Source organism: Zalophus californianus, chromosome 6 (genome assembly GCF_009762305.2).
Source record: "Zalophus californianus isolate mZalCal1 chromosome 6, mZalCal1.pri.v2, whole genome shotgun sequence".
Taxonomy (NCBI): Eukaryota; Metazoa; Chordata; class Mammalia; order Carnivora; family Otariidae; genus Zalophus; species Zalophus californianus.
The window spans coordinates 124084526-124108134 of NC_045600.1; the positions used below are offsets into that span (position 1 = coordinate 124084526).

Genomic DNA, 23609 nt, shown 5'->3' on the forward strand with positions numbered 1-23609 from the left:
CAGTTAAGTATCTGTTTGATTACTTAGTTTTCAGTTAATGATGGAATAGAGATTTATTTAAATTCCTGGCACCAGTAAGTCTCCCAATCTTTGTCAACAGGCTCTTTGTATGTGTTGCAGTAAGTTTTCAACAGTCAGCCAGGCAGTTGACTACTTTTCTTTGGCATTCACTTCCTGCTTGCACACAGCCTCAAGAGCAATCAAAGGTGAAAAGAAAGGGCTTCTCAGGTCTTTCCTGAGCATGTGCATAGCCTTACATGTGCTTTTTGGAGATTTTCAAAGACCCTATGGGCATCTAATTCCCTAGCTTTTCTTTTAGTCTTTTGGTTAGATTGATGTTTTCCTCACGTGTCATCCATTGACTCAGGCAGCTCCAAGCTTAAGCCATTACTTCTAAAATTTTCAACCTGGAAAACATAATTCAATAGCAAAAACAACATACAATCCAATTTAAAAAATAGGCAGAAGATCTGAATAGACACTTTTTTTTTCAAAAGAAGATAGATAGATGGACAACGGGTATGTTAAAATATACTCAACACGATCAATCATCAGGGAAATGCAAATCAAATTCACAGTGAGCTATGACCTCACACCTGTTAGAGTAGTTCTTATTAAAAAAAAAAGAAAGAAAGAAATGTTAGCAAGAATGTGGAGAAAAGGAAAACCTTATGCACTGTTGGTGGGAACATAATTTGTTGCAGCCATTATGGAAAACAGTATGGAGATTCCTCAAAAAATTAAAAATAGAAATACCATATGATCAAACAACTCAACATCTGAGTATTTATCCAAAAACAAAAACACTAATTCGAAAGGTATCTGCATTTCCATGATCATGGCAGCATTGTTCACAACCAAGATATGGAAGCAACCCAAGTGTCCATCAGTGGATGAATGGATGGAAAAATTGTTGTATACATACATACAATGGTATATTATTCAGACATAAAAAATGAAATCTTGCGACTTGTGTCAACATGGATGGACCTAGAGGGTATTATGCAAAGTGAAATAAGTCAGACACAGAAAAATAAATAACCATATGATCTCTCTTATATGTGGTAACTAAAACAACAATAAAAAACAAGCTCATGGATACAGAGAACAGGTGGGGTTGGAGGCAGGGGGGAGAAATGGGTGAAAGGAGTCAATAGATAAAAATTAAAAAATATAAAAACAAAGAAATTATGATGACACCAAAGGAATATGGAAATGGGAGTCAGAGGGAAAACTTTTTTTTTCTACAAATGCTCCCAGGGAAAAGGCTTTATAGACTGGGCAAGCTCTGGATTAAGTCTGCTAAAGGTAACTTTGTAAGTAGGGTTTTCTAAAGAATCACCAGACAAATAAATAATGACCATTCTCTGGAACTGAGACTATAAAGGAATCCTAATGCTGTTCTGTTCCCTTCAGTGCTGGTAGGCTGATGGCTTTCAGTATGATTGCAGACTAAAGGTGTCAATGCTACTGGGCAGCTGGAGATAGGGGAATGGAAATAGGGCAAGTTACAAAGTTCACTGTTATTATCAAGATTCAGTTGATTTCCTTCAATAAATGTTCCCCCAGACATCTATAAGCCTTTGGTTAATTTCCAAAGTTTTCAAAAAAAGTTTTTGGAAAAAAATGTTAACTTTTCTTCTTTATTTTTGTGGAGGAAAGAATCTTTGGGGGTTCCTTATTCTACATTCTCAGTTATATCCTTCAGGCACTCATATTTGACAAAGTTCTTCACAGGGTTCTGGCACATAGTCCTGGGTCAGTACCACCATTCAGAAAATTCCTATTGAGATGCAATCTGGACATAAGCATACATCCTTTTCTTCCCAAATTAAAAAAAATTAAAGAAATATGTCAAGGCATAAATTCACATTTACAATAAAAGGCAAATATGAAAGGAGATAACATAAACAACTTGGAATCTGAAACAGAAATGAACAAGAAATAAATACTTGTCAAAGTCTACAAAGTGCAAATCTAAGTCAACATAGAGGAAGCTGACACAGAACGCAGAACAGCTTACAAATTAAAGGGAGCAGCTAACTGTGACCGTAAAAGTATAGATAGGGTTAAAACAGGAGGATTGGAACAAAGTATAAGAATCATTTAACTGCCCCAATATACTCACATGCACATCTGGCAATTGCTCCTCCCTGGCCTAGAAGAATACTAGAACTCTCTGGACTCTGTATGAGAAACACAGGTACAACTACAACACAGGTAACATACTGAAAACAGACATGGGGTTAAGAGTACTTGACCTCTCTAGCCCCTGTCCCTTCTTGGCTCCCAAAACTTGGTCTCATACTGCCCAGGCTGCATAACAGCATTACTTTCTCTAGGCAAACTGTTCATCCCCAAGAAAAGATCTAAAAATACTATGGTCCCCAAAAATATCTTCCCAGTCAGATCAAGCTATAGTGAAGCCCATTCCACCACCATCACTGAGATGTTTGGACACACACACACACACACACACACAGTTCTTATCAAGGATCACCTCTCATTATGGAAAAGCCTCTAACATGAAAAACAGAAACCAAAATAAGCAAAGATGAGACTCTGAAGAAACAGACAATATAGGGAGATGAAAACTTTCAAAACTTTAAAAAAAAGAACTTCAGAGATGGAAGAGAAGCTATGGCATCAATGTAAAAAGAACAAATTTCAACAGGAAGAAGATACCACAATAAGGAACATTCAGAGTACAAAACAGAATTCTTGGAAATTGGAACACTGGAAGACAGAAGATGAAAAAAAAAAATTCTGAGGAGAAAAAATTTAGTTTATTCCCAGCCAAACTATCCATTAAGTACAAGAAAAAAATAAAGTCACATAATACCTTGAAAACATGTTCTTCTATGCTCCCTTTCCCAGACTGCTACTGATGGACACCACCCACCAGAATGAGAACAGAAACCTATAAAGATGTCATGGGTCCCTGAAAAGGATATAACAAGAGAACAGCAACAGGATTTCTCTACTTGATAGTTGTAGTATAGTAAAAAATAATACACACATATACACAATCTTTGTTCCACGTTCCTGAGATTACACAGAGTTTCAAAAATGTTTGCAATTTCCTGAATGATGGGGATGACTTCATTATGTTAATGAAGTACTTAAAGCAAAAGCAGGGGATTCCCTGTAAAGGTTCAGGATGGGGGCTGGTCATCAGAGAAAAACCTAGATGAGATTAAAGGGCTGGAACTTATAGTTCAACCTTCAAGGAGGGGAGGAGGTGCTGGAAATTGAATTCAATAATGTGGCAAATAATTTAATCAAGCATGTCTACAAAATAGAATTTCATTAAAAATTCTGAACAACAAAGCTTGGGAGAGCTTCCTGGTTGGTGTACCAGAGGGTAGCACGATCTGGCTTCTGTGCTTGGGACCCTCCTAAACCTTGCTCTATATATCACTTTATCTGGCTACTCTTTGTATCCATTATAGTAACACAGCATTTTCCTAGGTTGTGTGTGTTGTTCTAGTTTGATAATTGTCAAACCTAAGGGGGTTTTGGAAAGCCCTGAATTTGCTCTCAACCAGGTAGAAGTCTCTGATAGCCTGGAGACCCCACCTGGGCTGGCATCTAAAGGAAGAGCTGTCCTGCTGGGCTCTGTGCCCTTTATCTTGCCAGATCTGCTGCTAACTCTGGGTAGTTGGGGTTAGAATTGAATTGAATTATAGGATACCAAGTTGCTATCAGAGATTTGACAGAATCCCATGGTAAAAAAAAAAATACCAGTTTGACAGCTCTGCAGCAAACCTGGAGAACAACCAATTTTATTTCAAATAGGAAGACAAAATGCTTCAAAAGATATGTCTCTAAGAACCAGAAAGTAAAAAACTACATGTGTCTGAACATAAGAACAATTTAGACTTCTACTAAAAACTAGGGGATGAAACTGATTTTTTACACAAAAGATTCAGCAACTGAAAAAACGATAATAGCATTAGCCCTGAGGAGAATAAAAAAAAATGCTAGAAAATAAAGATAATCATGGTCTACTACATTGCTCGAATGTGAATAATATCATAATTATTTTGATATACATATACATACTGTACATTAACTTAACCAAAAACAGTGATATAATTCCACTGAGAGAAAATGGGAAGAAAAGGGGAAGGGTATTACTTGTTTGGGGGGGGAATGAATGGAGAAATAAATCCTCACCTTCAGTATTGGGAAGTCCTTAGATATTGAACATAACTCTAAACCAAAAAGTAGTGGTTATTACAAGGATCTTATTTAGAGATATAGATATACATCTCAAAGAAACAGCTAAGAATCGAAAGTGGTTGCTTCTGGGAAATGCAAATGGAGGCAGGTATATAAATAAGCCATACAGACTTATTTCAGTGCTTAATTTATGTGCAAAAATGCAAATTTTTTAAAAAGTATCACCACCTATAACAGTACTGTGACATTATCACAGGAAGTAGTATTATTTCAAGGGACAGGATCCAAGAGGTGTGGCAGCATTCCTGAGCTCACACAATTACAGAAGGTGAGTTCAGTTTTAAACTCTCCTCTCATGATCCCAAATCTTGTGTATTTCTCTGAATCTTCCCAGAGGAACTTCTAAGTAAGTGAAGTGTTCTGATATCACCAAAGGGAAAAAGATTGATTCTGACTAGAGGGGACCAGGAAATCTCTATAGAAATGTCATTTGAACTAGGCCTTGAGCCATCTCAGGCTGCTCTTTGCAGGCAGGGAAAGTGCCTGGACGAGTCTCCTCCCTTCTCTCTTGCCTCAACCTGGCTTCTGGTCTGGGCTGGGTGGAGGATGGAGTAAGTGCAGTCCACAGCATGACTCCTGATGCAGGCACCTGATGAGCTCCCAATAGTCTGTAAGCCATTTGCAGTTTCTCAGTGCATCATGGTCCCACTATTACAATTCCCTTGAACTCACACCAACTCTGGTGTTCAATTAACAAAATAAGGTGAATAGCAGTACATCTGACAGGGATGCAGCAAGGAATAAATGGAGAGCCAGGCATTGACATTGGCTACTGCTATCATCCCTCTGATCTTTCTTTTTTTTTTAAATGTTTTACTTATTTATTCATGAGAGTCAGAGAGAGAGAGAGAGAGAGAGAGAGAGAGAGAGAGAGAGGCAAAGGGAGAAGCAGGCTTCCTGCCTAGCAGGGAGCCGGATGCGGGACTCGATCCCAGGACCCTGGGATCATGACGTGAGCCGAAGGCAGACACTTAACATCTGAGCCACCCAGGGGCCCCTGATCTTTCAATCCATAGTGAGCATCCAGAGCCCCTTGAGGCCCACAGTGCTCCTCAGGGTATGAGGTTCTGCCATCACTTCTTGACATGCATGCTTTGTCCTCCCACTGGACTTTGATACCTGTGTCAATGCCTTCACACCTCACTGAAGCCACCCTCCCACCCAGGCCAGTTGCACGTGGCTTTTCTTGATTAATGCATTAGCCAGGGTTCCCCTAAAAGAAAAAAGAAACAAAGAAACATACAAAAGGATATATATAAAATGTATTACTGGAATTGGTTCACACAATTATGAAGGCCAAAAAATCCCATGATCTACCATCTGCAAGCAGGAGAATGAGAAAATCTGGTGGTGTAATTCAGTCTGAGTCCCAAAGCCCAAGAACTGGGGGGCCAACAGTGTAAGTCCTTCCAGAACTGAGAAGTTGGAAAGCCCGTGACTCAGGAGCACTGATGTCCCTGGGTAGACAATGGAGGTCTCAGTTCAGGTAGAGAGAATGAAATTCACCCTTCCTCTGCTTTTTTGTTCCATTAAGGTCCTCAATGAATTGGCTGATGCCCAGCAGCATGGATGAAAGTGATCTTCTTTACTCAGTCTATGAATTCAAATGCTACTTTATTCCAGAAGCACCCTCACAGACACCCCCAGAAATAATGTTTCTACGAGCTATCTGAGCATCTCTTAGTCCAGTCAAGCTGTCACATTAAATTAATCATGCCAGTGAGCCTCCAACAGACGAAGATACAATAGTGAGTCTACTGTTAACATCTCCTGTTGTAGCTTTTGCCCATCTAATATTTATTTAGGCCTGTTTCTTTTTACCTGAGTATTTTTAATTTAAAAGTAGCATAATTTGATTATTTGAAATTAATATGAAGGTAGCATATAGCTGGAACATTTTTTAAAAAATAAATCTGGGGTTCCCATTTTTAAATAGGTGTATCTACCCATTTCACAGTAGCGATTATGGATGAGACTGGGCTTGTTTCTCTCATCAAAATGCATTGCTGTTTTCCCCACAGCATTTTGCTGTGTTTGGTAAAACCATTTCTATATATTACTGGAGTGTTCAAGTTTCTTTTCTTCATTTTTCCCCTTTAAGGTTTGAAAATTTTATAATTTTCTTACGGTGGTTTTTAAAAATTTTGATTACATACATATTTGATTATATATATTTGTGTGTATATATATACTTTGTGTGTGTGTGTATATAAAATCAAGAGAGTACAGGAGAGATCTGGGTTACAGATTACTATGAACATTTCAGAGACTGTTGTTGCTTGACACTTAGGCTTAATGGGAATTTTTTTCCGGTCTCTGACCACTTGCATTTCTTATACCCCACTTACAAGGATTTGGTTAGGGTTTGGGTTTTTTTGTTTTTGCATAACTGGAATGCACTTCCTAGCAATTCTTTTAGATAGTTTGAATCCTTGCATATTTAAAAACTTTTTTTTTATTTTCTACTTGACTTGGTAGAAATTTCGGGGATAATAATCAGTTTGTCATCTGAGCTTTGACATTAGTCAAATGTTTTCTCAAATCCCAGGTTTTCCTGGTAAGATGACCGATGTCATTTTGGCACTCATCCTTTGGCAAATGATTTTCATCTGCTCTGAATGAATTAAAGATTTTCTTTTCTTATACTTGGTGTGCTGAAACTGAGGTATTTGGTGTGACTTTTTCATCTGTTTTCATGTCTTCCTTGAACTCCAGAAGCTTTTTAAAAAAATAATTTATTATTCTTACTTCCCATTTGTTCAGTTATTTCTTTCTGAGATATACAGTAGACTCAAGTCAGAATTCATTCTACTACTTACTGTCAATCAGTGATTTCCAAACACAATTTCCCACCGACAAGCTTCTTTTTTTTTCTTTTTTCTTAATTTTTTTATTGTTATGTTAATCACCATATATTACATCATTAGTTTTTGATGCAGTGTTCCGTGATTCATTGTTTGTTCATAACACCCAGTGCTCCATGCAGAACGTGCCCTCCTCAATACCCATCACCAGGCTAACCCACCCCCCTACCCTCCTCCCCTCTAGAACCCTCAGTTTGTTTTTCAGAGTCCATCATCTCTCATGGTTCGTCTCCCCCTCTGACTTACTCCCCTTCATTCTTCCTCTCCTGTTATCTTCTTCTTTTTCTTTTTTCTTAAAATATGTTGCGTTATTTGTTTCAGAAGTACAGATCTGTGATTCAACAGTCTTGCACAATTCACAGCGCTCACCGTAGCACATACCCTCCCCAATGTCTATCACCCAGCCACCCCATCCCTCCCACCCCCAACCACTCCAGTAACACTCAGTTTGTTTCCTGAGATTAAGAATTCCTCATATCAGTGAGGTCATATGATACATGTCTTTCTCTGATTGACTTATTTCACTAAGCATAACACCCTCCAGTTCCATCCACGTCGTTGCAAATGGCAAGATCTCATTCCTTTTGATGGCTGCATAATATCCCATTGTGTATATATACCACATCTTCTTTATCCATTCATCTGTCGATGGACATCTTGGCTCTTTCCACAGTTTGGCTATTGTGGACATTGCTGCTATAAACATTGGGGTACACGTACCCCTTCGGGTCCCTACATTTGTATCTTTGTGGTAAATACCCAGTAGTGCAATTGCTGGATCGAATGGTAGCTCTAATTTCAAGTGTTTGAGGAATCTCCATACTGTTTTCCAGAGTGGTTGCACCAGCTTGCATTCCCACCAACAGTGTAGGAGGGTTCCCCTTTCTCCACATCCCCGCCAACATCTGTCATTCCCTGACTTGTTAATTTTAGCCACTCTGACTGGTGTGAGGTGGTATCTCATGGAGGTTTTGATTTGGATGTCCCTGACGCCGAGCGATGTTGAGCACTTTTTCATGTGCCTGTTGGCCATATGGATGTCTTCTTTGGAAAATGTCTGTTCATGTCTTCTGCCCATTTCTTGATTGGATTATTTGTTCTTTGGGTGTTGAGTTGGATAAGTTCTTTATAGATTTTGGATACTAGTCCTTTATCTGATATGTCATTTGCAAATATTTTCTCCCATTCTGTCGGTTGTCTTTTGGTTTTGTGGACTGTTTCTTTTGCTGTGCAAAAGCTTTTTATCTTGATGAAATCCCAATAGTTCATTTTTGCCCTGGCTTCCCGTGACTTTGGCGATGTTTCTAGGAAGAAGTTGCTGCGGCTGAGGTCGAAAAGGTTGCTACCTGTGTTCTCCTTTAGGATTTTGATGGACTCCCCACTGACAAGCTTCTTGATAAAAGAGGATCCAGGTCTAGAGAGAGAGATATACTATAAGCCTGGAACATTTCATTTTATTTTGTGCTAGAAACAGAGAAAATAGCCATGGTCACAGAAACTACACCAAAAAGACATAGGAGTCAACCTGACAATTTGAGCATTAGAAACAATAACTGCAATAAAATAAAACATATCAAATATCCCCCAAAATAATTCAAAATGATAATAAAATCTCATTGGTCACCTATTTAAATACCCTGAATATTATATTTTTTTTAAAAAATCTCCAAACAAACCTGGGTTCAAGTCCCTAAGCTTTTCTGCCTACATGAGAATGATTATAATGTAACACATTGTTCATGTGATCATTGAAGAGACAAAAATAATGTGTGTGACAGTGTTTGAAAACTTTAAAGTTCTACACACACAGATGATGACATCTTAAGGTTCTTTTCAAATATGGACATTGAGATATACACCCAACATCAAACCATCAAAGCTACCTATTAGTAGGGGAGCCAGGCCCTGAATCCCACCCACCTCAGGTCAAACCCACAATCCTTTCCAGATTTTTCTGACAGATACAATGTAATGTCAGAAGCAGACTCATTTACCTTCAAAAGAGCAGATTTCTGAAATCAGCGCAATCTTTCCAATCTGCACAAAGCTACAACATGTATCCCATCTTGCTATTCATTTCCTCCATTTGAGATCAAGTTTCAAGCACTTTATAAGCATTTTTCTCTAATTTGGTGTGCTTTTAAAGTGATATTTGGAAAAATGCAGGAAGCCAGTGGAAAGATGGTTTGTGATGAGACATCAGTGAGCAGCTCTCCCCGCTGATGCCAACCACCACTGGAAAGGAAACAAATTTCCTGTCATGAATATTCCTTTTCAGTTTTTAATTTAATCCACTGCCCATAATTTACCCTGTCAAAGACAATGAAGGTGCCATCTGTACACTGCTGTTTTAATACATACCCGATGGTTACTGACAAAGGATTGTCCAGGCCATGACTGTTCCAATAATTGCTCCATACACAGGAAGAAGATGCGGGGTCCAACTGGCCTGACTCCTGCTGAGGGATATAAACTAAGGAGAAATTCCCTGTGGCTGTGGACCATCTTCCAGTTCACCTCCAGCTTACAGAAAGCTGCATTAAATGCCTCTCTCATTCCTGGGACCCTAAGTCAGTACATAACACTCCCTGGCCTAACAACTTTGAGAAAAAGGCCTCTGATACAGTTTATTTACCCCAGAGCAATAAAATACACAACTACTAATATAAAGAAGAGGGAAGTCTCAAAGCCATATTTAGAGAAATTCTCCTGCTTTAATTATCTATACCACCTGCTCTTTATTTAACTTAAAAAAAAAAATAGCATCTCCTGACTTCTAGCTGTCTCAGGGATGTATCCCTGAAAATTAACCAGAAATGTCTGAATGTTTGCAAATATCAAGATTTTATGTAATCTGTCCATTTTTAATCAACATTCCTATTATTCTTTAGTTTTCATCAATTAGAATTTTACTGATCTTCAATCTATAGATATTTTAGGCAAATATAAAATATTGTCCTAACTGATTCAGTAACAATTTGCTGAGTATAGCTATAATATTTAGTGAAAAATCTAAAAGTAACACTTTTAGTTTTAAAAAAGAAAACCTTGTAAAGAAGTTTTTTAAATGTGTTTTTTTAAGTATTTTAAAAGCTTTGGCCAATTCATAAAAATAGATGCACAGATCAATGGAACAGAACAGAAAACCCAGAAATGAACCTACAATTACATGGTCAATTAATCTTCAACAAAGCAGGAAAGAATAGGGACATCTAGGTGGTGCGGTCAGTGAAGCCTCTGACTCTTGGTTTTGGCTCAGGTAGTGACCACATGGTCATGAGTTTGAGCCCTATGCTGTGCTCCATGCTCAATGCAGGGTCTGCTTAGAGTATCTATTTCCCTTTCCTTCTGCCCCTCCCCCTAGTTCTCTCTTTCTCTCTCTCCCAAATAAATAAATCTTTAAAAAAGAAAAAGCAGTAAAGAATAGCCAATGGAAAAAAGACAGTCTCTTCAACAATGGTGCTGGGAAAACTGGACTGCTACATGCAAATGAATGAAACTGGACCACTTTCTTACACCATACACAAAAATAAACTCAAAATGGATGAAAGACCTTAATGTGAAGGAAACCATCAAAATCCTAGAGGAGAACACAGGCAGTAACCTTTTGGACATTAGCCATAGCAACTTCTTACTAGATACATTTCCTGAGGCAAGGGAAACAAAAGCAAAAATGAACTATTAGTACTTCATCAAAATAAAAATCTTCTTCACAGTGAAGGAAACAATCAACAAAACTGAAAGGCAATCTACGGAATGGGAGAAGATATTTGCAAATGACATATCCAATAAAGGGTTAGTATCCAAAATCTATAAAGTACTTATTAAACTCAACACCAAATAAATAAATAATCCAGTTAAGAAATGGGCAGAAGACACGAACAGACATTTTTCCAAAGAAGACCTACAGATGGCTACCAGGCACATGAAAAGATGCTCAATATCACTCTTCATTAGGGAAGTGCAAATCAAAACTACGAGATACCACCTCACACCTTCAGAATGGCTAAACTCAAAAACATAAGAACCAACAGATGTTGGCAAAGATATGGAGAAAAGGAAATCCTCTTACACTGTTGGTGGGACTGCAAACTGGTTCAGCCACTCTGAAAAATATAGAGGTTCCTTAAAAAGCTAAAAATAGAACTACCCTATGATCCAGCAATTTCACTACTAGGTGTTTACCCAAGGAATACAAACATACTAGTTCAAAGGGATAAATACCCCCCAATGATTATAGCAGCATTATCTACAATAGCCATATTATGGAAACAGCCAGTATCCATCAAATGATAAATGGATAAAGAAAAGTGGTATATATATACAATGAAATATTATTGAACCATTAAAAAAGAATGAAATCTTGCCATTTGCAATGACATGGATGAAGCTAAGATAAGTGAATTAAGTCAGTCAGATAAAGACAAATACCATATGATTTCACTCATATGTGGAATTAAAAAAAAAACAAAACAGATGAGCAAAGGGAAAAAGAGAGGCAAACCAAGAAATAGACTCTTAACTATGGAGAACAAACTGATGGTTACCAGAGGGGAGGTGGGAGGGGGATGGGTGAAGTAAGTGATGGGGATTAAGGAGGGCACTTGTGATGAGCACCGGGTAATGTATGGAAGTGTTGAATCACTATATTGTACACCTGAGAGTAATATTACACTGTATGTTAACTAACTGAAGTCTAAATAAAAACTTAAAAAAAAAAGAAGAAAAGCTTTGGCCAATTAATTTTAAAACCCATAAACACACTTCATTTAATATATAAGCTATGAATATAAACTAAAGATTTTTCAAGCTTACATACTAAAAAGTCCATTACTTCATTACAGACTCTCTTTGAAAATAGTACAGAAAGGTTTTACATTGCTTAGGACACTTTGGGGAAGTTTCTTTTGGTTTTTCTTCAGTATCAGATTATAAACATCCAAAAGATAAAAACAGAAGATCCATCCCCATCTCATTTAAGAGCCACCAATCTTCATCATGAGACCCTACTTTGAGGTATGCCCTGTCATTCCTAATAAACTCATCCTGAAAATAAAAATATCCCAACTGAAAATTTTCAAATTTTAGAGCTTTAATCCTAATAGGAGTCCAAAAGTATTCAGTAAGTTAGTAGTGTTGTTAGAGTAAATGCATCATTTTCTACAGTGACTACTTTAAAAGAAAATATTTATTTACATTTAAATAAATTCTATATGTAAGAAGTATGAGAAAATGCATTCTTTTAAAGTCAAAGGTGTTGCCAAGGAACAGGGAATTATAACTTTTAATTGTATTTTTTAGATAGTACCTTTTAAGCATATATTCAATAAGTCATAAAGGCTACCTGAAGGACATGATCATACACCATTCGGAGGAGCTTCACTGATCTAAGAAAAATGACAGAAACAACTTTACCCAAGTGTTCACTGCTCAGTTTAAAGGATCCCATTAAATATCAAAATGTATTATAGAAGTATCAACATGGACTTGTGAATCAAACAACGGATTAAACATCCAAAACAGCATATTTACGCCATTGGCTGAGTTGCTGGTAAAAATATCCTGTAAGTTTCTAGTTGAAGAGGTCAGCTTAAACATACCCATTTATTTCCCCTTTCCCTCTAAGATCACTGTAATTAAAATAAAGGAGTGAAATGGTATAAATGCCCCAAAACAAAGAGAATGGGAATAGGATCACAAAAAGGCAAGATATTTCAATACATCACATACAAAGAGAGCATGTACATGGAGGCTTAGTATCTGCAAACATCGAGTGAAAGAAGCCCTATGCTAAATACTAGTGAGGGGGCTGAAGGGTGGGAGGAGCAGGTGTGCCCCATGGAACCTGGAACCTCACTGAGTTCAGAAGTGAACTGAAGGAGGCAGAGGCAGGGAGAACAGAGTGGAGCTCACATGGGTGAGTGACAAAGAACTTGGAATAGAGAGCTGCCAATTCCCTTCTGAGAATAACCATCAGCCAGGGTTTCTCCTCATCCATTGATTCAAAACTCAGAAAAAAAAAAAAAATGGATTGGTTAGAACTGTGTAATCTAACATTGGGTAGCCACCAGCAAAATGTGGCTACCAAGTCCTTGATATGTGACCAGTACTGAGATGGGCTGTGAGTGTAATGCACACATTGGATTTCTAAGACTTAGCTCTGCCCTCCCCCAGAAAGGCAAACCATCTCATTAACAATGTTTCTACATTGGCTATATGTTGAAATTTTAATAACTAGTTATATTTTGTTAAGTAAAATTTCTTACTAAAATTAATTATACCTATGTCTTTTTATTTTTTAAGTGTGGCCACTAGAAAATCTAAAATTTGCATCAACATGGATGGAACTAGAGGGGATTATGCTAAGTGAAATAAGTCAAGCAGAGAAAGTCAATTACCATATGGTTTCACTTATTTGTGGAACATAAGGAACAGCATGGAGGACATTAGGAGAAGGAAGGGAAAAATGAAGGGAGGGAAATTGGAGGGCAAGATGAACCATGAGAGACTATGGACTTTGAGAAACAAACTGAGGGTTTTAGAGGGGAGGGGGGTGGGGGGATGGGTTAGCCTGGTGATGGGTACTAAGGAGGGCACATATTGCACGGAGCACTGGGTGTTATACGCAAACAATGAATCATGGAACACTACATCAACAACGAACGATGTACTGTATGGTGACTAACATAACATAATAAAAATAAAAAATAAATAATAAATAAAATAAAATAAAATTACATCAGTAGCTGGCATTGTATTTCTATTGGATAGCACTGAATTAGAGAATAAAGAAGCTAATGTGACAAGAGATGACCCTGAGACAAAGCATCCAGCCCTTTGGCATTTAGCATCTTCAAAAAAATATAACAGTGATCACCCAAGCCCTAAAACCACAACTGACTCTAAATCCTACCCTCAAATACATACTTTCACCAATGTTTCTCTTCCCTAATTTTAAAATACGAAGAGAAATCTAAGAGTCAGAGGCATTTTAGGAAAGTTTGTCAAACAAATCATAAAAATAAACAGGAAAACAAATAAATAAATGAGCAAAATTAAAAGAAAAAGTTAAAATTATCTTAGAAGAAATATTATTCAGTTTGAAACAAATGAATTAAAAAAATAAAGAAGTAAACGATAACCCTCAACTGATAGCCTCTGAGAAGGAGGTCAACTGTATAATGAACAGACAAAATAAATAGCATGACTAAAGACTTGGAAAAAGAAAGGAATGATAAGATTTGGTGAAGAGTATAAAAAAGGAGAACATCTAAACTTGACACCAGGTTAGTTGACAACAGAAACAGTCAACCCCGCTGAATAGCACAGCTGCCACAGCATTAGACCCAAACAAGAAGGAATTAAAGGCTCAGAAAAAAATGGCTTTGCAGAGAGTATAGTTTACATTGTCACAAAATCATGAAGGCAGCTTTAAAAAAAAAAAAAAAGAATCAAGATACAATAGAATCAAATTACAGAGAAGTTACATATGGTTTCAGGAGAGAATGTAAATGTTACCAACATGGAGCTAGGAGGAGGTAAAAAAAAAAAAAAAAAAAAAAAAAAAAAGTAGGGGCAGCTCTGGAGTGCTTACAGACAGGGGAAACCAAATTATGGTTAACAGAAATGACAGTCTTAAGACTGTCTTTTGAAGGTATAAAAGTGATCTGTGAAAGTGACAGCAATAGGGAGAGCTGTGAGTGAATCAAGTTCCTATCTCATCCTAACAAGAAGTCAATAGCAAATGGATAAAGCTGATCAATCAAGGAATAATAAATGAGTATTAAAACAATCATAACCAGAAACAGAGGCTGCTGAAGGTCTCTGAGGAATGGACAGCAACGGGAAATGTGGGATAGGGCTAGGGCTTCTCATAAATCCTTCCTGTTGGCTCTGTAAATGTTGTGTGTCACGTTGACATTTTTAAATATTAAAAAATGTCATAGCCTATACATTTTCTGCATAGTATACACACATTAAATAACTGAAATGTCTATCCAGGGGCCAACACAGTGGATAATAAAATGTCCAAGTGTGATACAGTTCAACAATCATGCAGCAATTACACTAACACCCCTTTAAGTTAATCATCAGTCAAGATTTCCACAAAGCCACTTAAAAGTGAAAACCTTTAAATTATACTAAACTAAAATTCAACTCTAGGTGGATGGTACATAAAATATGAAAGGTAAAACAAAAACAACAAAAAGCCTCTAAAGGAAAATATCTTCATGAGGTTGAGAAAGGGAAGTTTTTAAATACGACACAATAAGCATTAAATATAGAAGAAAGGTTTTATGAGTTGGGTCTCATTAAAATGAAGAACTGCTGTTCATCAAAAGGCACCATCTCTCTAGAAGTATATTATACTTCAATTAAAGATTTACAAAAGACGGAAAAAACAAACCTCAAAAGAGCAAAAAGACAAGCCAAAGAGTCTGAGAGAATATTTGCAAAAACATGTAAGTGCCTAGGGGCTCATGTCCTTAATATAGAAAAATTCATACAAATCAATAAGGAAAAACTAAACAAACAAACTAAGATAAAAATAGGCAAGAGACATGAATAGACACTTCTCAAAAGAAAATAACCAACTTGAAAATTAAGAAATGAAAATGTCCTCGACTCCAGCAGTAATCCGGGGAACTGCTAATTAAAATCACAAAGAACTATCACTCCCCACCCACCAGACTGAATTAAAAAGACTGAAAATACCAAGGGTTGGTGAGTATGTAGAGCAACAAGGATTTTTCATACACTGCTAGTGAGAATGTTAATTGGTATATAATCATTTTGAAACCATTTTGTTTGGCTTCATTTGGAAAACTTAAAGTTCTTGCCACCTTATGCCTTAGAGTCCACTTCCATATATATACATATGTAATAGAAACGCATTCACATGTGCATCAAAAGACATGTAGAATGAGAATATCTATGACAGGGGCACCTGGGTGGCTCAGTCAGTTAAGCGACTGCCTTCGGCTCAGGTCATGATCCTGGAGTCCCGGGATCGAGTCCCACATTGGGCTCCCCGCTCAGTGAGAAGTCTGCTTTTCTCTCTAACCCTCCCCCCTTTCATGTACTCTCTCTCTCTCTCATTCTCACTCTCTCAAAATAAATAAATAAATCTTTAAAAAAAAAAGAATATCTATGACAGAGGTCTTCATAATAGACAAAAGCTAGAATCTAAATATCCATAAATAGAATAATAAATCTTATATTCATACAATAAAGATGAATAAACTACAACCACAGGCAACAACTTGAGTGACTCTCCCAAAAATAAAATTAAGCAAAAGTAACCAGACCCAAAAGAATACACATTGTGTGCTTGTGTTATTCCACCTGTATAAATTTCCAGAAAAGAGCAAAATTCAACCCTCGTGCTCAACACCATGCTAATGGTTTTCCAGTGAGACATAACACGTTTTTATTGCTTTATCACAATAAATCTTCTCCCTCGAATATAGACACCACCTCTTTTGCCCCAAGACAGAAATTTTTACAGACAGTGATCCAAGAGTAAATTCCCCACTTTAAGGATCATCTCACAGGTGGCATTTGTTAACCATGACAGTTAAAATTCCTTCCTGCTTTGCCAGCTTCCACCTGCCACTGGGACAGGTCAGGTCCTTCATCTACTACCTGAGTTGGAGCCTGGAGTCAGGCACATCTAAGACTTTCCCACAGCCAATTCTCCCTCAAGCGGCTTTTAACACATAATACAGGATATTATACAATTCCTTATTTAATCTCGTTAGTTTCAGCCAATTATTTTGGCATTCTGGGAGCTGTGATTTCCTCATCTTTTGCTGTAACTTCTAGCTTTTCTCCATGGAAACTTAAGCATATTATGTGATATCTTGAGATATCATAAGAAAATATTCAACAAGGAGAGATAAGACAACAGATGTGTGTGTGTGTATTTATATACACATAAATATGTACACAGACACACCTTTACAATAGTTTGGTTGGAGGTGTTATTTTTTTTGGTTTTTGCTAAAATGGTTTATAGCTGATGTTGATTGTCAATAAGTAAATCACTGAAATAAATACCATGGGAACTGCTATTAGAAGGTTCTAAATGACTTGCCTCTCCTCTGAGGAGTAAAACACTGCTTAATCCTAATAAATCAATAAAAGGATGGAGATTTTCGTTGACATCTCTCCATAACAAGACTCTTTCTCTTCCTTTAACAGCATGTCAGAGATGAATCAGGAGCTCTGAGAAAACTGAATGCTTTGGGGAATACCTTCAGTGGTAGACCAGAAAAGTAACATTTATAAGAAAGATTCCTTTAGTAAAAGTGTCCATAATCCTCAGTCTATAAAGCTAAAGCATTTTGTATGTTTATGTCCCAAAGCCATAAAGAGGTTTGAGAGGGATAAAATTTCTAGCATAATAAATCTGGATCAATTACAAAGGTGCATTGTAAACAAGTTTTAATTTAGAATTTCAGTTCTGCTCCCAGCAATGATGGACTAAGTGGTTCTCACAAATCCTCCAGTGAGAACAATTAAAGAGGATGGAAAATGCAATGATCATGTGCTTAAAAACACCGGAGAACTTAACAGGGCAATGAAGAACTGCAGAACCAAGATCCAGAAGGGGAGGGAAGCCCTTAGAAGATAACAGGGTTTGGGGCCACTTTTCAACAACCCTTTGATGATTCCTAAAGCAATGCCTAAGAGGCCAAAAAATTATGCAGATCTTGACAGAAGTGAGAGCTAGGGGGACAAAACAGGAGTTCAAGGTCCATTGAAAAGAGGGAAGACTCTAGTAAATTCTCTATATTTACATCCTGTATGTATAAGCAAAAATCAAAAGCAGATCAGCCCTTACAGGGAGGGAAGGCCAGCTCCCCATATTCTCAGTGACTAACTGGATTGAGGCAATTTGTGCTTGCTGGTGCCATGACCTGGTTGTTGGTCAGAAACAAACAAACACTAGAGGAAGATAGTACCCTCAAGACCTTCAGATTATCTCTGCAATTCTCCACATGCACTGGGACAAAATAAAAAGGCAACCAGGCTTAGAAACAACATCATGAATCATTTCATGTAACTTAAAAGTAACATCATGAATCATTTCAATACACGCTTTTTAAACGATTTCTAAAATAAAAAGAGGGACAGAGATTGAACACACACTGATGGTGAGAAATGCATGATAGTGGAAAAAGAATTCAATTTTAGTTTAAAACTTATATTTGTTTACTACTTGGCATATTTGTATCACTTTAAAATTAATGCCTGCTAATATTGTTTGAAGTGCTGTAATGAGGTTATATAATTTTAATTTTTAAATACTTCCCTACATGGGACCCGAAGGGGTACGTGTACCCCAATGTTTATAGCAGCAATGTCCACCATAGCCAAACTGTGGAAAGAGCCAAGATGCCCATCGACAGATGAATGGATAAAGAAGATGTGGTATATATACACAATGGAATATTATGCAGCTATCAGAAGTAATGAGATCTTGCCATTTGCAACGACGTGGATGGAACTGGAGGATGTTATGCTGAGTGAAATAAGTCAATCAGAGAAAGACATGTATCACATGACCTCACTGATATGAGGAATTCTTAATCTCAGGAAACAAACTGAGTGTTACTGGAGTGGTGGGGGGTGGGAGGGATGGGGTGGCTGGGTGATAGACATTGGGGAGGGTGTGTGCTACGGTGAGCGCTGTGAATTTTGCAGGACTATTGAATCACAGATCTGTACTTCTGAAACAAATAACGCAACATATTTTAAGAAAAAAGAAAAAGAAGAAGATAACAGGAGAGGAAGAAAAGGGGAGTATGTCAGAGGGGGAGACGAACCATGAGAGATGATGGACTCTGAAAAACAAACTGAGGGTTCTAGAGGGGAGGGGGTAGGGGGATGGGTTAGCCTGGTGATGGGTATTGAGGAGGGCACGTTCTGCATGGAGCACTGGGTGTTATGCACAAACAATGAATCATGGAACACTGCACCAAAAACTAATGATGTAATATATGGTGATTAACATAACAATAAAAAATTAAAAAAAAAATACTTCCCTACACACTCTATAAACACAGAGAAAAGAGAGCATGAAACACACCAGAATGTCTTGAGTGATGGTGATTTGGGTGATGATTTTCCCCCTCAGTCCTTTTTTTTTATTTTGTTTCCTGCACAAACATATATTTTACATTTGTAGTTTTAAGAAATACCATGTATAAAAACATTATTAGAATACTTACTTGTACCTTGGGCTTTCTGCATAGATGGTGTTCAACGTGTAGAATTTTTACAGTTAATATTGGATAATATTAAGTTAGAGTTGTAGCACTTTAAATAGCGGCCAGCAGATGCAAAATCATAGGTCTGACAAAAGCAAAGCATCGTCATGGGGATGTCAGATAACACACAAGCCCTTACCATATTGGGTTCCACAAACACACCTGCCATTGGTTGTAGCCAACCCCTAATGCATGACCACTTAGTTCTATTGTCTTGTGATTAAAGCTTCTGAAAAGTTGAATCTAAAAGTAGAATCTATACAATACCAAAAATCATTGATGCATAATTGTGTTTTACATTGTGTATAATTATGTGTTGATTCACATTATTCATTTTAAATGCCTTGCCTTCTGGATATGCTTTCATAACTGTTCACATTTATTTTATGCAAATCAACACCTAGAATGGCCTTAAGATGTATGCGTACAGGTGAATGACTATATGGCAGGAATAAAGGAGAAATATTATGGAAACTGTTGGTAGTTTAGAACCCTGCATTTGCATCACTTTAAAATGATTTCTTGTGTAGGAGTCCATCAAAATCCTAAAGGAGAACACAGGCAGCAACCTCTTCGACCTCAGCCGCAGCAACTTCTTCCTAGAAACATCGCCAAAAGCAAGGGAAGCCAGGGCAAAAATGAACTATTGGGATTTCATCAAGATAAAAAGCTTTTGCACAGCAAAAGAAACAGTCCACAAAACCAAAAGACAACCGACAGAATGGGAGAAAATATTTGCAAATGACATATCAGATAAAGGGCTAGTATCCAAAATCTATAAAGAACTTATCCAACTCAACACCCAAAGAACAAATAATCCAATCAAGAAATGGGCAGAAGACATGAACAGACATTTTTCTAAAGAAGACATCCAAATGGCCAACAGACACATGAAAAAGTGCTCAACATCACTGGGCATCAGGGACATCCAAATCAAAACCTCCATGAGATACCACCTCACACCAGTCAGAATGGCTAAAATTAACAAGTCAGGAAATGACAGATGTTGGCGGGGATGCAGAGAAAGGGGAACCCTCCTACACTGCTGGTGGGAATGCAAGCTGGTGCAACCACTCTGGACAACAGTATGGAGGTTCCTCAAAAAGTTCAAAATAGAGCTACCATACGATCCAGCAATTGCACTACTGGGTATTTACCACAAAGATACAAATGTAGGAATCCGAAGGGGTATGTGCACCCCAAAGTTTATAGCAGCAATGTCCCCAATAGCCAAACTGTGGAAAGAGTCAAGATGTCCATCATCAGATGAATGGATAAAGAAGATGTGGTATATATACACATGGAATATTATATGCCATCAAAAGGAATGAGATCTTGCCATTTGCAATGACGTGGATGGAACTGGAGGGTGTTATGCTGAGTGCAATAAGTCAATCAGAGAAAGACATGTATCATATGACCTCACTGATATGAGGAATTCTTAATCTCAGAAAACAAACTGAGGGTTGCTGGAATGGTGGGGGGTGGGAGGGATGGGGTGGCTGGGTGATAGACATTGGGGAGGGTATGTGCTATGGTGAGCGCTGTGAATTGTTCAAGACTGTTGAATCACAGATCTGTACTTCTGAAACAAATAATGCAAGATATGTTAAGAAAAAAGAAAAAGAAGAAGATAGCAGGAGGGGAAGAATGAAGGGGAGTAAGTCAGAGGGGGAGAGGAACCATGAGAGATGATGGACTCTGAAAAACAAACTGAGGGTTCTAGAGGGGAGGGGGGTGGGGGGATGGGTTAGCCTGGTGATGGGCATTAAAGAGGCACATTCTGCGTGGAGCACTGGGTGTTATGCACAAACAATGAATCATGGAACACTACATCAAGAACTAATGATGTAATGTATGGTGATTAACATAACAATAAAAAATTAAAAAAAATAAAATAAAATCCCTTTGAAAACTTAAAAAAAAAATGATTTCTTGTGTATCATCTCATTCCCAGCCCAGTTACAAGCCCACGAAGTAAATTAATAAATGCCGGGAGTCAGAGTATGCATTCAGGAATAATTTAGACACTTTTACATAACAAATTTATCTATGTAGCTACATGAAGTTTATATAAACACTTATACGTCATAGGTTGGATATCCAAAGTGTCTCTGGATTCTGTCCACTTCTCACTTTCCCACAATGTTGGGAAGTTTAGACCTCCTCATCCCTTGTCTACACTTCTCCTCTCCAATCTATCCCACACATACTGCCCTCAACATCCTCTATCTAAACAAACACAGGTCTAGTTACATCCCTCCTCTGCTTAAAACTACACCACACCGGGCGCCTGGGTGGCTCAGTCGGTTAAGCGACTGCCTTTGGCTCAGGTCATGATCCTGGAGTCCTGGGATCGAGTCCCGCATCGGGCTCCCTGCTCGGCGGGGAGCCTGCTTCTCCCTCTGACCCTCTTCCCTCTCGTGCTCTCTCTCTCTCATTCTCTCTCTCTCAAATAAATAAATCTTAAAAAATAAAAAAATAAAAAAATAAAAAATAAAAATACACCACACCTTCCCACTCTCCACCTAACATTTCACCTTAGGGGCCTGTTAAATCACTAGAACAGACCACAGCAGGTAAAACAATCCCTTTAAAAATACATGCTTTGTCTTTAAAATGTATGCTTTTTTTTTATTCTAATCTATAATTTATATTTTTTTGATTTAATGCAAATATCATGGTTTGGATTGTTTCCATTTCTAGGAAAATCTGCTATGGCAAGCTGATCCTGCAGCTTCACAAGTCCCCTGGCACACTGCCTCCTCATGCCCTCAGAGATACCCAGACTAAGACAAATCCTCAACTCTGCAGAAGCACTCAAGATACCTCACACTCTGTTCCCCTCCTGTCTCCGAACTCAATGCATACTTCCTCCCCCCCAAATAATCCTATCCTTCATCTTGTAAGGTATATTTCTAGAAATTAATTCTTACCAAAAAAATCTGTCAAGAAAAATTAGTTTGGTCAATACTATAACCCTCTTTTAGAAATTCTCAATAAACATAGGAACACCGAATATTCTAAGAAGTCTTGCAGCAAAACCTATAGCCAAGAATAACTGAGAGCGAGCACTTCTTAAAACCTACCTTGTTGAAAGTGTCCTGTCCTCCACCAAAATCTTCTCACCCTGCCCCCATCACCTGGAGAGTTGTTCCTACTTTCTCCAACTGGCAAATTCCTACTCAATTTTAGAAATCTAACTACCTCCGCTTTGAAACCATTCCCAGCCACCCTCGCTGGAAATAAATGTTTTCTCCTATGTGTATTTGTAGCACTTTGTATAGGCATGTATGTTAAATTATACATGTGGTAATCTTGGATCTACACGTCAGTCTCCCTAGCCAGACTGTGAGTTTCATTATTTTTTTAAAGATTTTGTTTATTTATTTGGCAGAGAGAGTGAGAGAGCACAAGCATGGGGAGCAGTAGAAGGAGAGGGAGCAGCAGGCTCCAGGCAGAGCAGGGAGCCCCATGCAGTCTCGATCCCAGAACCCCGGGATCATGACCGGAGCCGAAAGCAGACGCTCAACCATCTGAGCCACCCAGGTGCCCCAGACTGTGAGTTTTAAAAGTAGAAACCATCCCTTTTTCATTTATGAATCCCCAGAATCTACCAAAGTTCACAAAACGAGCTCAGTAAATATGTGTGGAATAAATTGGTGAAATAGAAATGATCTTTCATGAAAATAAAATATGCAGCATCATATGCCATCTCCCTATCACTCCAGCCAGGAAATCTCTGCTGGCAAAAAGGGGAAGAAGAAGACTTGGAGAGCAGGGTAATGGTCTCTAGAACAGCCCAGTCAGAGTGAGTAAATGACCCATATTAACCAAATTTATAAAAAGAATCTCACGCCAGTCAAGACTGTCTGTCACATGAATCCCTTACGAGAGCCACTGTATCTCTGTCCAGGGTGCTAAGATTCCAGCTGGAGAGCCCTGGCTCTGCTTCAAAACCAGGCAGAGCCAAGTCCGAATGGAATACAAATGTTTGCATATTTCATTTTTTCTGATATAGAGACTTCCTTTCCACCTAGGATCTCAGGACAGTCGCACTCAATCAGCTACAGTTCAGCCAGTTTAAATAAATTAAGCTAACTGTCCTGCAAAAGAAGTTACCAACTCCAAAGGAGGCAAGATGCAAAGCACTTGCAAGTCAGATGTGGGTTTTCCTTGAAGCCCTGCCTCTAACCAGTGAGCAACTTTGGGCAAGTGACCACAC

At 38.0% G+C, this 23609-nt stretch overlaps 1 protein-coding gene and 1 long non-coding RNA gene across 2 annotated transcripts in view; both read right to left on the reverse strand.

Annotated features, from left to right (window-relative positions):
• The window catches only part of CHRNA7 (cholinergic receptor nicotinic alpha 7 subunit), a 115583-nt gene that overhangs the window by 88656 nt on the left and 3318 nt on the right, over positions 1 to 23609 (reverse strand).
• LOC113910466 lies at positions 8384 to 9590 on the reverse strand. The gene is made up of 3 exons (XR_003516059.1): positions 9471 to 9590; positions 9104 to 9344; positions 8384 to 8523 (listed from the first exon to the last, which is right to left on the reverse strand). It is a non-coding gene; the product is annotated as an uncharacterized LOC113910466 (long non-coding RNA).